The sequence below is a fragment of the Nannospalax galili genome, unplaced genomic scaffold, assembly GCF_000622305.1.
Source record: "Nannospalax galili isolate Female #2095 unplaced genomic scaffold, S.galili_v1.0 scaffold693, whole genome shotgun sequence".
In the NCBI taxonomy this organism is placed as follows: domain Eukaryota; kingdom Metazoa; phylum Chordata; class Mammalia; order Rodentia; family Spalacidae; genus Nannospalax; species Nannospalax galili.
In genome coordinates, this window is record NW_008332653.1 from 1,380,189 (window position 1) to 1,396,822 (window position 16,634).

General features: G+C 43.8%; 5 non-coding genes and 1 pseudogene across 5 annotated transcripts; 4 read left to right on the top strand and 2 right to left on the bottom strand.

The window, feature by feature from the left end:
• Nucleotides 1-2,042: 2,042 nt before the first annotated feature.
• On the bottom strand, nucleotides 2,043-3,594 carry LOC103729530 (annotated as a pseudogene).
• A 4,463-nt stretch (nucleotides 3,595-8,057) lies between these two features.
• On the top strand, nucleotides 8,058-8,129 carry Trnae-cuc. Its single transcript has one exon. It is a non-coding gene; the product is annotated as a tRNA-Glu (tRNA).
• Nucleotides 8,130-9,997: 1,868 nt separating this feature from the next.
• On the top strand, nucleotides 9,998-10,069 carry Trnag-ucc. The gene has a single exon. It is a non-coding gene; the product is annotated as a tRNA-Gly (tRNA).
• Nucleotides 10,070-10,705: 636 nt separating this feature from the next.
• On the top strand, nucleotides 10,706-10,777 carry Trnah-gug. The gene has a single exon. It is a non-coding gene; the product is annotated as a tRNA-His (tRNA).
• Nucleotides 10,778-11,574: 797 nt separating this feature from the next.
• On the top strand, nucleotides 11,575-11,647 carry Trnak-cuu. The gene has a single exon. It is a non-coding gene; the product is annotated as a tRNA-Lys (tRNA).
• Nucleotides 11,648-13,430: 1,783 nt separating this feature from the next.
• Nucleotides 13,431-13,504, bottom strand: Trnan-guu. Its single transcript has one exon. It is a non-coding gene; the product is annotated as a tRNA-Asn (tRNA).
• Between the last annotated feature and the right edge of the window lie 3,130 nt (nucleotides 13,505-16,634).

The window sequence follows — 16,634 nt, forward strand, 5'->3', positions numbered from 1 at the left end:
GGTGGTTGTTAGCCACCATGTGGGTGCTGGGAACTGAATCCAAGTCCTCTGCAAGAGCAGGCAATGCCATCGAGTCATCTCTCCAGTCCCCATTTTTTGTTTTAGTTTTTTATTAATTTTTATTATTTTTTATGTGTATGAATGTTTTGCCTGCATGTATGTAAGTGCGCCAGGGCATGCAATGCCCACAGAGGCCAGAGGAGGAAGCGTGTTGGATTCCCTAGAACTGGAGTTAGAGATGGCTGTTAGCCACCATGTAGGTGCTGGGAACTGACAGTGTTCTGAACCCTGAGCCATCTCTCTAGCCCCCATTTCATTCTTGAAAGATATTTTCATTGGCCATAGAAAGTCCTGCAGCACTTTAAAACATTTTGTGCCTTCTGGCTACCAGGGCTTCTGATAAGGAATCTATTATTATTCAAATCATTTTTCTTCTCCTTCATCTCAACATTTTAAATTTTTTCTCTAAGCTTTCAGCAATTTCTATGAGATGCCTTGGCATGCATTTACTTGGGTCTGTCTTGGATGGGTTCCTGAAGAATCTGAAGATTTGGCTCTCTGCCAAACTTGAGGGATTTTTTTTTTTCTTCCAGATTTTGTGGGGTATTTGTTTTGTTTTGTTTTGAGATAGGTGCTCACACTTTAGCCCAGGCTGAACCTGAACTCACAGTAGTCCTGCCTGAACTTCTCTAGGGATTACAGACACGATGTGGCACAACACCGGGGCTAAAATCTTGTTGTCCCCAAGGCCACTGTTTAAATTTTTCAGCTGTTTTCTGTCTTTCTGTCTGAATAATTTCTCTTATTTTGTCTTCCAGTTTATTCTTTCCTCTGGACACTTCGTTCTGCTTTTGAGCCCATCTACTGACAATTTTCAGCAGGGAGGGGTTTATAACTATGTTGATCAGCAGTTGCTGCTCACACACATCACTATAGATTTTTCAAAGTGGCAACCAAAGTGTAGAGTTTGTTCAGTGACTCTTCATTATCATTACGCCTTCTGGACAAGCACATGTGGATCCAGCATGGAACATTTTCTATTCTTCTGCTCCAGACAACTTTGCTGAGCCTGGCACACATTTGGAGTCCTCACCTCTTTCATGACAGATTTCCAGATCTGTTTGAGTGTCCAAGGGGCAAGCTTCTTGAAGCCTAGTTCATGGATACTCTTCTGATTGTTAAGGCCATATTTATTACTGTGCGTGGTATTTTATTCTGACCATCCTTCTTTGAGGGAAGGGTTCTGTAGTTGATTAAACCACTGAGCATTTCTTTCTTAGTTTTATTTGTTTGTTTGTTTGTTTGTTTAGACAAGATCTCGATTTGTTACCCTGGCTGACCTAGAACTCAATATGTAGACTAGGCTGGTCTTGAATTTACAGAGACCCACCTGTCTTGGTATCCAAAGCATGTTGAGCCTCCTTGAGCATTTCTCCTATGTTTGGTTATGTCTGTTATAGCTCACGCTGGTCTTGAACTTGGTATTTAGCAGACACTGACCTTGAACTCCTGATCCTCCTTCGTAACTACCTAAGTGTTGGGATCACAATGCACAGCTTATTTTTGTTTTTAAGATAGGGTTTGGCTATGTAGCCAAGGCTGAGCTAGACCTCTAGATCTTCCTGCCTTAGCTTCCCTAAGAACTGGGGTTGCAGGACTTCAATACCAAGAGAGGCTAGTCTTTTTTTTCCCCTAAGAAAAGTCTCTTGCTGTTTACAGGGAATACTTTGTGAACAAAGTTTTATTTTATTTTAATTTTCAGGATCTATTACATTCAGCAATCAACAGCATAGGTGATTACATTGACTTTCCACAGAACAGAAACTAAAATAATCTGTTATATAATTAGTCACAAATACAGTCCTGGAGTTTTTTGCCCATATATGTAAGTATTGTCTAAAACATGTCTTCTTTGTAGCAGCTCAGCCCTGCCACCACTGTGCTTGGCTGAGTTCACAAATCTGTTGTAATCTGTAGCTTCCCTGGTACTTCTCTGGCTCTCCTCTCCTGCTAAGCTTTGTTTCTTGATGGTAATTAGACCTTCAGCCACTGCCATAGCTATTGCTGCTGGTGGAACCACCATAGCCACCTTGGTTTTGTGGTTTGGCAAAGTACTGGCCTCCACCACCATAAGGGCCGGAGCTTCTGCTTCCAGTTTCCTCCCTTCATAGGTCCAAAATTTGGAGACTGATTGTTGTAATTGAATAAATCATTGTAGCTTCCACCACCTCCAAAGTTGCTTCCATCATTACCAAATCCATTATAGCCATCTCCACTGCCACCATATCCACCACCACCATGGCTGCCACCAAAGCCACCATGGCCACTGAAGTTTCTTCCATGGCCAAAATTGTCATTGCCACCAAAACCACCTCCGCGACCACCACCAAAGTTTCCAGAACCACTTCTGCTAAGCTTTGTTTCTTGATGGTAATTAGACCTTCAGCCACTGCCATAGCTATTGCTGCTGGTGGAACCACCATAGCCACCTTGGTTTTGTGGTTTGGCAAAGTACTGGCCTCCACCACCATAAGGGCCGGAGCTTCTGCTTCCAGTTTCCTCCCTTCATAGGTCCAAAATTTGGAGACTGATTGTTGTAATTGAATAAATCATTGTAGCTTCCACCACCTCCAAAGTTGCTTCCATCATTACCAACCCATTATAGCCATCCCTACTGCTGCCATATCCACCACCACCATGGCTACCACCAATGCCACCCTGAACACTGAAGTTTCCTCTATGACCAAAATTGTCATTGCCACCAAAACTACCTCTGAGATCACCACCAAAGTTTTCAGAACCACTTCAACCTCTTTGACTAGATGAAGCACTAGCTGTCTCTTGCTTCGACGAGGCTTTTCTTACTTCACAGTTGTGACCATTCACAGTATTGTCTTTTTTTTTTTTTCTGGTCTTTTTGAGACAGGGTCTCCCTGTAGCCCCAGCTGTCCTGGAACTCACTATGTAGACCAGGCTGGCCTTGAACTCACAGAAATCCACCTGCCTCTGCCTCCTGAGTGCTGGGATTAAAGGTGTGTGCCACCACACCCGGCAGTATTGTCATTTCTGAATGACAATATTATCCACAGAATCATGGTCATCTAAGGTGACAAAAGCAAAGCTCCTCTTTTTTCTACTGCCCATGTCAGTCATGATTTCAGTCACTTCAATTTTCCCATACTGTTCAAAATAATCTTGTAGGTGATGCTCTTCAGTGTCTTTAATTCCACCAACAAAGATCTTTTCAGCAGTTAAATGGGCACCTGGTCTTTGAGAATCTTCTCGTGATGCCACTCTCTGGTTCCACAATGCATCCATCTACTTTGTGTGGCCTTGTGTTCACAGCTGCATCCACCTTCTCCACAGTGGCATAAGAGGCAAACCCAAAGCCCCTAGAGCGTTTGGTGTTTGGATCTCTTAGATCACACAGTGGGTGCTTGTTCCCCATTGCTCAACATGGCTTCTCAGGCTCTCATAGGTTGTTTCGAAGCTCAGCCCTCCAACGAAGAGCTTCCTCAATTGTTCGGGCTCTTTAGGAGACTGACTTAGCATGTTGGAGGGGACTTTAGCAACGCTTCCTGGGTCAGTTCCCATTACCCTCCCTTGTCTTTTTTTTTTTTTTTTTTTTGAGACAGGGTCTCCCTGTAGCCACCCCCCCCTCCAAGTCCCCCAGTTGACCTGGAACTCACTATGTAGACCAGGCTGGCCTTGAACTCACAGAGATCCACCTGCCTCTGCCTCCCAAGTGCTGGGACTAAAGGTGTGCACCACCACACCCAGCATCCCTTCCCTTGTCTTTATCCACAGCAAAATAAATAGCTGCTCCCTCCAGAGGGTGGCAGAGATCCTGGGTGGAGTCCAGTGGTGACACAGAGCATGTGGAAAGGCCTTAGTCCTTGAGTTAGCTGTTCTCATCATCCTGACTGTTCCTCAGACTCAGATGTACTATCAGGCAGATCATCAACCATCTGCTGGAAACTTCCTGACTGGGCATCCCACATACATTTGGTAGTCACTTTGAATTCAGTCATCATGAGATGGCTCAAAAAACTTCAAGACAGCGACTTGTATTGTAGTCAGACAGCAGGGTCACCACACCTTTCTTGAGGGCAGCAGACAAGCCCAGTTGCCCCAGCTGTAGCTCCATGGAGTGGAGGAACTGTTCCTGAGGCCCCGGATCCAGGTTCACAAAGTTGCTTTGTTGGCAGCTCAGTGCAGTCGGTGAAAAGGAGACTAACTTTGCCCTTCAACTTCTTGCTGTCGTGGGGCAGATTGTGTTATATACTTGTGACTCAGGCTTCGAACCATCATCACCTTGTTTTTGCCAAAGAGCATCCATTCAGCTGTGCTTCCAAGCACTCTCTCCAGCGCCCCTTTAAAATGTATTTTTTTTTTTCTGGTATTTTGAGAAAGGTTCTCCCTATAGCCCCAGGTGGACTGGAGCTCACTATGTAGACCAGGCTGGCCTTGAACTTACAGAGATCTACCTCCCTCTGCCTCCCAAGTATTGGGATTAAAGGTGTATGCCACCACACCCACCCATGTATTCTGACATGGCAGCTAACAACCATCTGCAACTCCAGTGTCAGGAGAACTGATGCCCTCGTCTGGTCTACATGGGCACTGCACACATGGTTCACTCATGCACATAAAACTAAATAAAAACCACTCATACACATAAAACTAAATTAAAAAAATTTTGGGGGGTCTTTTTGAGACAAGGTCTCCCTGTAGCCCCAGCTGTCCTGGAATTCACTATGTAGACCAGGCTAGCCTTGAACTCACGGAGATCTACCTGTCTCTGCCTCCCAAGTGCTGGAATTAAAGGCGTGCGCACCAGGCCCAGCTAAATTTAAAAAAATTTGAAGAAAATGGAACAGTGAAGTAAATGGATCACTTATTTTATCCACACTTAGGAGTGGTGACAGGAAGAGGAGGAGACTTAACATTGTCCTGGTGGTTTGATGTTGAGAAAGGTGACTAGCTCCCATAACTCATACCCTTTCCTAGGTTTTCTTGTATTACCAAAAATTACCAGCAGGTGGCAGAATAATGCATGAAAAGGTGCTGACCTGAAAGGTGCAGGCTGATTTCTTTTGCGACACTGTTGGATGACTTTTCTTGGGGAGCCTGCACAACACCTGTCTGTTCACTCCAGGTAAGGCTCTGATAATAAACCAAAGAAATAATTCCACACAAAGTTTGGAGAACCAATGAGTTTATTGGAGTTACATCCAGGAGCTCGGGTGACTTGGGCAATTGTATTGTTTGCTGTTGGTATTGTTTTGTTTTGTTTTTGAGAAAAGGTCTCCTTGTAGCTCCAGAGGTCCTGGATCTTGCTATGTACACCAGGCTGGCTTTTATCTCACAAAGATCCTCCTGCCTCTGCCTCCTAAGCGTAAGCAATTGCATCTTTGACTAGCTCACCCCAACATGGCTGACCACTAGCGTCCCCTGCACAACTCTCAGGCAGCTCCACTGAAATCTCTTCTCCCCTGGAAATTGTTTACTGAGTACATAACGTCTGGGAGGGAGTCTTTTGTAACTCTTGGGTGAGTTTCTTGAGACTCTCCCTTTCTCTCCAGCAGCGGGTATTTTAATTTGGAGGCAATAGCTATACCATACAGAGAAACATCGTTTACCAATTTCCAAGATGTTGCTTTGATGATTTTGTTTGTTTTCATACTTTGCCACAGGGGGCTGTTCAGTGAAAACACCTGGAGCCAAAACAAATGAGCTGTTAGGCTCTTTGGTGACATGACGGCAGAATCCTTGAGTTTTTAGTGAAAATAAATGTCCATCATTTGGATATGTATTCAATTTTGAACAGGAGAGGTTCAAGAGGCATGGAGATGGATTACCCAGAAATAAGGAGTTTATTAGAAGAGTTACTAATATCATGGACAGACATCGAGGCAACAGCATGGCAGGGCCTCCAAGGAGAGTTCAGGCCCCAGCATCAGAATCAGATTGCACAGCGAGGGCTCCTAAGAGAATCAGAGCCAGAGTGGCAGAGGAGGGAGCTCTCTAAGGACTAGTGAGGTTTTACCACCAGAGCTGGCAGCCAGGCTCTCAGATTCCCAGGCTGGGAAGGGTGAACTATGTTAACGACTTAACCTAAGTTACTCCATCTTGCTCAGAATAGCTATTTTAACAGTAACCTCTTTTCACTTATGGGAACTATTTAAAAAGAGACAACAGCCTTGAGTTTTAAGAAATAGCTCAATCACAAACCAGTGGAACGTGCTAATCTCAGACATTTTACATCTGGCTAACTGCTTGTTTTTGCTTCTGTAACTCGCTATTTTAGGTCACCTTGACACAAAGTGTAAGACCACCCTGTTATTGTATGACCACCCAGTAACTGCTGATTTCAGCTTTCTTGTTATGGCTAGGAACAAAGTTGATTGTCAAGTTATATGACCGTATCACTTGTCTGTATAATGATTGGTTGTTGATTAATAGATTCAAAGTTCTGCTATGTTGTACAAACCTGATTGGTTCACAAGTGTCCTGTTTGAATAATGTTTCTGTAATCCTATAAAAACTCTGGCCCAACAATGATCAGGGCTGCTTCTACTCCCGAGATAGACAGCCCGGCCGGTCGAAATAATAAACATTTACCTTGCTACTTTTCTTAAAGTGGTGCTGGTGATTTTTTTTTTTTTTTTTCAAACTCCAACCTATAACAAAGGGGTGGGGAAAAGGATGTGGGTCGACCAATAATACCTGCTTTGATGTGAACTCTCTTTCCAAGTGAGATACTGTGCTGTTATCTAGGGACTCACAGACAATGCCTCACAGGGGTGATTGTCAATACTTTAAAAGTGGAACAGACAGCGGCTGCAGATACGGTGGCCTGGGCAGAGGCTAGAGTCTAACTTTACATTCTTATAATACTCTCCTCTCATTTCTAGTCTTTAAATACACGCACAGGCTGAGGGTGGGGAATATGGGCTGGAAACTGGATGAAAAGATTAATTCTTGACACCTTAACAGATACATTAAACACAAAGCAAAGCAACAAATAGTCCCACATCCTACCATCATTCTTAATTTTTTTGTTAGGCCCCATTGGTATGTACACATTCTTAATGACTCCATGTTTGAATCCTGTTGTTTTATATCCACATCAAAAGTGACATTTATACACACCAAAGCTCTGATGATGAACCAAAGAATTCCACTCAAGCATGGGTATAGGGAGCACCTTTAAATTTTTCTATTCGAACTGTTTGAGCACCGTTAATCATGTCGTGATTAACTGTGACAAAAAAGGCCTGAGGGGAGGTTTTTGGTTGGTAATATATGTTTTTCCTCAACTTCTTATTTTAAAAAATGTCAAAAATTTCGAGCCTACAGAAAAGTGGGTATAACAAACATTCGAGTTGTTGCCAACATTTTGCCACATTCATTACCCCAACCCCTTGATGCGGAAGGAGAATTTCTAAAGTTCCTGCAGTCCGGAATGCAGGCTTATTTGCTTTCTCCTTACTCTCTCAGATTTAAAAGTTTTAAAGGCCAGAGACTCATCAGAAAGTTAAGCTGAGATACTACCACACTGCTGGCACCAAGCAAACGCAGGCTCGTTTCCTGTCTGGTTATCACTAGTCTGTTACAGGAAAGTTAGGGTGATTTCACCGCGAGGGAGTTAGCTAAGATTGGCCGAGGTTCTCCCAGCATTCCTCCTCGAGGTTGCTTTTCCTAAAGAAACTTCTTGGCTGTTCTGGAAGAGACCCAGCTGCGGCCAGGTGTCGGGGGACGATTTTACTTTTCGACGGAGGAGCCCTCTCTGTCTCCAGAGGTTTGTCTCCAGTTCTGGGGACTGTGATCCTGGGTATGTAATCCTCCGTTAAGAGCCAGGCTCCAAAACTCTTTCAGTTTTCTACTCAGAAGAGAAGTACTGAAGAAATCTTGATAGAGAGAAGGCCTAGTGTGGTCAGAGCCTCAAAACAAAGACCGGGAACATCCTTAAAAAAAAAAAAAACAAAAAAAAAACTGAGAAGCTCACAGCTAGTTAAAGCCATGGAATCTCTAACAAGAGGTTGCTTACAGCCTCCCTGGTGGTCTAGTGGTTAGGATTCGGCGCTCTCACCGCCGCGGCCCGGGTTCGATTCCCGGTCAGGGAAAAAGCATTTTTTTTTTGTTTGGAAGAAATGTTTTAGATTAAAAACATCAACAAAACATAGTCACTTAAAATATGAAGCAGGACGTAAAGTCGTGCTGCACTTAGACTTATAACAGACACTTGAGTTAATATATTTCTAACACTTTCCGATAGACATAAATATAAGCATTCTTCAGTAAATTGTTTTCTTTCATTGTAATTAACTCCCCCGCCCCCCCCCAAAATAAGCTTTACATCGTTTAGGATTCAAATCTGCAAAAAGGCATAGCAGATTAACCTGACTTTCACGCTGCCATCTTTACTGAGAAGACAGTGTTAAAGTCGGAGGTCTTTGAAAACAATTCTTCCTCTTGTAGGAACGGTGGCGATGTATATAGCTTCTCTGTGATTTGCCTCTTCCATTTAACAGTTCTTTTTTCAGTCCTGGCTGCCCTCGAATTGCATGATCTTTTTCTCCCAAGCACTGAGATTACCAGAGTATTGCCACCGAGCCTGGCTTAACAAAGCCTTTTAGAAATAGTTACGAATTAGATAGGAAAAGCTCTCCCCTTGCATTTTTTGGTGGCATATGGCATTCCACTGTATGTAGATTCCACAATTAACTAGCTTCCTACTGATGAACTCTTAGGTCTTTGTCTCTGTGCTGTTAAAAAAATCTTGTTCATATGTCATTTGACACATGTGTGGAATAAATGCCCAGGAATGAAATGTTAGTTCTAAAGTTATGGGTGTTTGTGGGTAGGTAGAAACAACTTGCCCTTCAGAAAGGTAGACCAATTTATACATCTCCAGCAATTTAAGACACAAAAACAAAAAAACAAACCCAAAATAACTCATGGCTTTCTCCCTCCAACAAAATGAATTTAACCATTCCTATTTCTGGACTTCTGGAGTTTTTTCCTCTAAAATTTTGGCTTTTACACGTAACACTTCAATGGACATCCCTGAAGATATATCTTTGTATATATCTCTTGATATTTCCTTAGGATAAATTTCTAGATGTGGAACTATTACCTTATACCACCATGAATTAAAGAATCAAGGGCAAGAACTTTAAAAACATTTAAAACGTTAAAAACTTTAAACATTAAGTTACAAGAAAACATCTATGAATAATAATATTTTTTTGGCTAGAGAGAATTTTTCTAGATAAAATCAAAGCATAGACTATAAAGAACAAAGCTGATTGACTGGAATATATAAAAACAGAGAATTTCTGCCTGTCTAAAATATCTAATAATTAATGTTAGACAAATCGTGAACTAGTATGACTCAGTAGTAAAACATAAATGTCCAATAGAAAAGCAGGCCAAACACATGCCTTAGTAAGTGCAAATAATAAATAAATAATCATAAATATAAAACTAATAGAAATATAATTACTAAACCATGAAACATTATTCACTTCAATAGTGATAAAATAATTGCAACTTATAGCGAAACTCCAGTTTCACCCTGCACTTTGTAAAGACCGGGATGAAGATATACCCGGCTTTGATTCGGTGGTACCCAGTAGAATAGCAAGCAGTTTCCAGTAAGTATCCAGCGCACATTTCTGTGCTGCATTTCTGCGTTTGTCTTAAAGAAACCGGCAAACAATCCACAGCAGAGCCTTTACTGAATGAATCCCTGGACTTCGGAAACTCCTTCCAAGGGTAAAAAGAACTAGAACGGGCTTTCTTTAACTTGTCGAACGAGAACTACCACAGAATTTTCAATTGGACGAATTCTAGAGGTGTTCCCCCCTCCCCTTTTAATTTCTCTTAATGTAAATATATTAATGTAAATATCAAAATAAATGGGATGGTCACAGGCAAAACTTGATGACTTATTCTTCATTGGAAAACCAAACGCAGAGAACAGCCGTGTGCGTTGGTGGTATAGTGGTGAGCATAGCTGCCTTCCAAGCAGTTGACCCGGGTTCGATTCCCGGCCAACGCATGTAAGCTTTTTTTTTTTTTTTTTTTTTCTTGAAAATTCTGTCTTGAGATGTGCTGTAGTTTCCCCAGAAAAATCCCCCTAGGGAAGTGCCTCTGTTTCTACCCACAATCCCTACCTGTCTGCCTACTTGGTACAGTTTGTGGCACCGCAAAAGCATACATTTACCGTTTTGGGGAATCGTTAGCAAAGTGTCTGAAACGGAGGCTGGTGAGCCTTGTTCTGCTTTCCCAGAGGCAGCTCTGACTTGGAATAGGACAGTGGGCATCAGGACCTGGGTTCCGGCGGGAGCGCGGGGCGCCCTGTGGCAGCTCGCCAGCTCCTCTCCTTTTCGGGTTCCACCTCTGCAAAGGGCAGAGGTTGGAGGTGTAAACAGGAAATCTCTGATCCCCAATAACAAGGAGGCTTGATTATTTGGAGGAGAACACGGGGTAGTCTGCGCAGCAGCCGCCTCTTTCTCACCCCACGTCAGGCGGAGCCTCTGATGGGAGCGCCAGCATCCCCGAAGCGGCAAGGTTACAGAGCGGGGACTTTATGACCACACAGATAACATTACATCAGAAAGACAGCACGAGGCAGGTCACTCTCATTCAAAAACCATAAGTTCGAGGCCGCAACCCGCTGCTCGCCTGGTGGCTCGCCGTGATCGTATAGTGGTTAGTACTCTGCGTTGTGGCCGCAGCAACCTCGGTTCGAATCCGAGTCACGGCAGATAGTAGGCTGCTGCCTTAGCAGCTTTCCCTTTTCATTTCAACTTATTTAAGGACAAAAGCTAATACAAATTTAAATAAATAAAACGAAATAATACAGAATTCTAATTTTGCCTTTGCGCGAGTCAGCATGACTGAAGGAATTCCACTAAGCTCCCTGTACTGCTCGGCCGTCAATCAAGATGAACCTAACCTCCCCCAAAAGAGACCAGCTTGCAGAAGGATCTGGTCCTTTCGGCCTTCCCGAAGCGGAGGCGAGGGTCGCCCGCCGTGGGGAACACTGAGCACTTGGAGCTGAGTGAGCTCCGGCTAGCGAGCACCTCCCTGCGCCCCGGAAGCCTATCCGTGAGGACCTCGGCCTTTTCACTCAGCAACACAAACTTAGTATTTAAAAAACTTCTAGAATAGCGAATAGGACCTATTTTCCCGGCAAGCGTATCACGTACACCCCCGCCCCGCCATCGTAATCTAGACGAGAAGGGTTCAGAGCTGGAAGGCAGCAGCGGCCGCAGTCCCAAGTTCTCAGCATGCATCTCCCGCCCGCTTTGTCCCCGCACCGGAGTGTCAAGGCTGTCCCCTCGCTCCTCCTCCCGCTCCTCACCCATCTGATTAGGAGGGGAATTGGAAACACCGAGGCCCACTTAAGCCTGTGTAGTCCCAGCCAGCGTCTCTGAACTTCAGATTTCTCAGAGTAAAAAGGGTACCAATAAAAGGCCATTGCTACAAACACGAAACCATAAATTCTCCTGCACCATTCGACAAAGATGATATAGAGCCAAGAAGATATCTTACGCTAACGCCCGGCTAGCTCAGTCGGTAGAGCATGAGACTCTTAATCTCAGGGTCGTGGGTTCGAGCCCCACGTTGGGCGGAGGGTTTTTTTTTTTTCCCCCTCTCCCCACCTCTTGCGGCAGTCCATTTTTATTGATTCTACAGCCAGGAACAGATATATGAAATTCAAATTTTCTATTGCAGCTTATCTTGTTTTAAACTTTGGTAGACTGAACTTAGGAGGTGGAAACAGGTAGAAGCAGAAGGAATTCGAGGTTATCTTTGGCTAAAGCATTTCTGTAATCGGCTTGGGCAAGATGAAGCCTTTGTTTCAAAAAAAATATAATAACAATAATAAATAAATCCACAAACGACTCCAAATTTTTTCCCCATTTTCCCAAACTCATCAAGAGAGGAACTTCAGACTTGTGAAACATGGGGTCCTGTTCCAAGAAGGCTGTTCACGTATGAAGGTGAAAAGAGCTGTATAGCTCTGGGTAGGTTGTAGAGACCCTGGGCTTCTCTCTATCCCTTCATCTTACCTGGGACTCTGCTTCAAAGAATACACCTTAGATGAACACAGTTGTTACCTTCTCATTGGGAGATTGAATTATTCATTATACTTAAGTACATGTGTGCATTGCCCACAGAGGCCTGAAGAAAGTGTCTGATTTCTGGACCTGGAGTTAGTCAGCCACCAAATGAGTGCTGGGAATCAAACCCAGGTCCTATGAGAGAGCAGCAAGTGTTCTTAACCTCTGAGCCATCTCTCTAGCCCCTAGGCAATCATTTATATCAAAAAGGTGATGATGGCTGCAAAAGGTTGTTCAGGCCTTTAATCTCAGCACTCAGGAGGCAGAGACAGGGAGGCCAGCCTGGTCTACAATAGTGAGTGCCACCAGCTGTGGCTACTGGGAAACCTATCTCAAAAAACAAAAGGCCAAAAAAGACCAAATAAATAAATAAATAAATAAATAAATAAATAAATAAATTCTTATAATGAGTGCTCAGCATAGTAGTTGAAAGTATGAAACGTCAAAACAGTGGGAACAAATAGAACACTGTGAGCTTTGGGGAAGAAAAATGACTTAACAGTTTAATGCAGAAATCAAGAATCAGGATGGCATCTAGCTTTTCCACAGTGTCAGGCTGAAGAGCCTATAAACCTTAAGAACAAACCTGCAGTTAGACCATGTTGAGTTTCTTGGTTCATTGGAACTAAATGGCATCAACATGCAGAAACTGTAAGGGAAGTTCTACCACTGAAAAATTTTTTTTTCCTAAGTAGATACTCTATAATCGAGTTACATTTTTCCGTCTTCTGAGTGCTGGAGACCAAACTCAAGGCCTTCAAGAAAGCTGCTCTGTCATACTTAAATCCCAAACTCCATCAACACTCTTTACTTTTCATTTTGAGACTGAGCCCAACTGATTTGCCCAGGCTAGACTTGAACTGTGGCTACCCTTTAATCCTAGTAGTCTGGAGGCAGACGCAGAGGTAGGTGGATCTCTGTGAGATGGAGGCCAGCAGTTCCACGCCAGCTAGGGCTACATGGTGAGAGTGTCTCAAAAAAAAAAAAAAAAAAAAAGGGGGGGGGGGGGGGGGGCCAAAAAAAAAATTGTACAATAAAAAACTCGGGGGGGGGGGGGGGGTTGTACCCTGGCTCTGGGATAAGCCCTGAAGCCCCAGACGCAGACTCCGAAAAATTACTTTTTGCTGAAGTACTCCTCCTTCCAGAAACTTTTGTGGACTTTGAATCTCTGCACCACATATTTCGGCATCATTTAAAGCTAATAGAGGCCCAGAGGGCTCCCAAGATTAAAGTGGATGAGAAGTCAACATTAATCTTAAATGGTTTAGAAAGCACTTCAATAAAAACTCTCGTCCCTGGGTGGGCTCGAACCACCAACCTTTCGGTTAACAGCCGAACGCGCTAACCGATTGCGCCACAGAGACACAGGAAGCTTTTTGACTGAATGCTTTTGCTGATCTCCGAATTTGCTTTTTAACCCATGTTACTAGATTCCAGTTTCGCCTGCCCCCTGCTGGTCGCTGCCGCTACTGCGATGGAAGCTGCCCGCCTTCCCCCACATCCCTGCTTCCCTTTGGCTCACAGCCTGCTTCTGGAGCCCTTGCGCGATGACCCGCGAGTGGGTAAGAGAACCGCTGTGCGCCGCCGCGTGCGCTGGACCACCAGCGATGGCCGCCGTGACCCGGGGTCGGCGCTCAGTGTAGCCCGATTCCCAGAGCAGGTGCAGCACCTCGTAGGTGCCCAGTGGTCGGAGAAGAAATGCATCCCCCCACATGGTATTCAATGCAAAATTTGAGGCGCGGGCTTCAAGCTTTTAGTCGTACGGGGATTCCGGAACGAGAAAAGCAGATTTGTTTCAGGAGCGTTTCTTACCTTCTCTGAGCAGCTAGAATTGGGCAAAGGTCCGCACTTCCGCCTCCATGCCCAACTGAGTTCCCACCTCCCAAGGTGAAGAGGTCTCCCCTCGGGTCTTCCGTGGCGTGTGGACGAGGAGTGTTGAAAATGAGAGGCCTAGCTTCTTTACTCAGGCCTGTAATTCCAGCTACTGTGAGGCTGAGGCAGGACGGTCACAAATCCAAGTCCTGACTGGACTACAGAAAGAATTCAAGTCCAGCCCATGCAAATTAGCAAACCCCTACCGCAAAATAAAAAGGTAAAAAGAAGGCTGGAAACATAGCTCAGTGGAAGAGTGCCGACCTAACCTTACAGTAGAGCTAGTGAGAGAGAAAACAAGAGCAACAAAAGTAATTTAACTTCCTCAAAAGAACAAGCAGCTTAACAGAGGGTCTGGACAAATCCAAGGATGCCACCCAGAAGGGAAATAGAGAAAACACAGACAGAAACAACCACAGCCAATGACAAGAGATTTGAAACTTGGACTTGAACTTAAGGCAACTTGGCTCCTGAAAACAGTCTCAGAAGCACTGTGCTCCTATACTACTACTAGGTATTCAACTGCAGATTTCTTTACAACCAAAGAAGAAATCATAGGACAGGCATAAAACTGTCCCCAATGTCCTCATGATCCACTTGACTCCTAGGATCATTATCCAACAACTGCTTCCCCCAAATATTCATCTATTTTTAAAAAGTCTTTTATTACACTTTAATTGCTGTGTGTGTGCATGCACATGCATTGTGTGTACGTGTGTGGTCCCCCACACTGAGGAACAAATGTGGAGGTCAGAGGACCACTTGCAGGAGGCATCTCCTTCCACCATTTGGTTCTCAGGGGTGGAACTCAGGTGGTCAGGCTTGGCAGTAGGTGCCTTTACCCCCTGAGCCATCTTGCCAGCCACAAAATATCCATTTTTAAAATATACATTTTTTTTGTAGGGTTGGGTTTTCCTCCCCCTCATATTCCTTTCACTTGTCCCGCATCCCTTCCAGGGCCTGTTGTCTCACAGGACATTAATGTTTTTAATTTAGAAACATGAAATATGAGAGGTTGCTCAGCAATAAGAACCCTGGCTGCTGTTGCAGAAGATCTGTGTGTGTGCGTGTTCATGTGTGTGTGCGCACATGAGGGCATGTGTGGTGTTTGTACACCACGGACACACACACACGCACACACACACTTTAAGAAACCACCCAAAACAGAATATGAAGTATACATAAAGAATACTACAACCAGCTATCCATATTCCCACCACCTGAAATTACTGCTAGCATCTTTATATATATTGTAATCAATTTAAAAATTATTTTCGATTGGTGTAGTGGCTCTGATCTCAGCAGACCGCCATTCTGGCCTCCTTCTGGCCTCTCTCTGAAAGAGGCTGAGAATGCAGGGGACTGCCTGAGAGTCCCCAGATCCTGCCTCCACGTGGCGGTCCTTTTAATAAGATGATGCTATACAGCAGTCCCTTCTGCATGAAATAACTACCATCATCATTTCAGCTGAGCCTGATTCCTAAACATCATCACAATCGGGCTTGTTGACGGTTGTGCTCATTCATTAAAGGAGGGCTAAGCAGGGTCATTGACCCTCACCTCATTATCCAGCCACTCTTCCCAGCCAACTGTATGTAATTTGACCCTAATCACACATGGCCTCGTGGTTTGGGAGGGCTAAACAATCTGGGGAGTAGGAAGAGAAGGCGTGACCCATGCTGGGTAAAGGCTTTCCAGTGTGCATACCCTCCGGTCATTCATATACCTCAGTTATCTCGGTAAGTAATCTCTGTAAATTCATTGGTTCCCCAGTAAAACTTAAACCAAACATTGGTTTGATACTAGAACCTTGAAAGGGAATAAGCATAGCTTAACATCCCCAGGAAAAGAAGTCTCACAACAGATGGAAAATTTGTTAATGCTATTATGTCTCATAATTATTTTATTTTTTTAAAAAAAGAAAATGAGAATGTAAAAGATATTAAAAGGATATGGGAATGGAGATATTTTCCAAAATAGAAAAAATGAGAAAGCCTAAGCAAGTGATGAAGTTCTGTTTAGGTTTGTTATGATATATAAAGGATGAGACAAAAATAACATACACATAATCTTAAAATGTCTATGGTCATAGTTTAGTCAACTAATTTAAGGAACAAAATATATATCTAGTCAAAGTTTATCTGAGAATATTTGGTTTTTCACTCAAGACTTATCTACATAGCACATGATAATTACAAGTACCAGACTAGTGGAACTAATCTTATTGGGTGTTTAACAGCCATAGTTGAGGCCTATACTAATGTGATCAGAGGGACTTAAAGAACAATTTTTGCCCCTTGCCCTCCAAGGTTTGCTAAGTTCCAGGGGACTATGGAACATCTCTCAAGATGTCCTGTAACTGTGGTGAGTCACGTGTCCTCTTGTCCAGGGAAGCCATGGAGACCCCACGAGATGGACTTGAACAAGTGTCCAGTATACAAAGAGGAGGGTCAACTCAGAGGAAACAGCTCATTCATTCTTCCAAGTGAAGCCACACATGGTTGAGCAGGACCTTTGACTTATCTTCACATAGATGGAACTGGTAAAAGAAAGGAGCCAGGAGCTCCTCCCAAGCCCATGTGACCCCTGAGGAACAGATCCTCAAATGACCTTAAGTGTAAA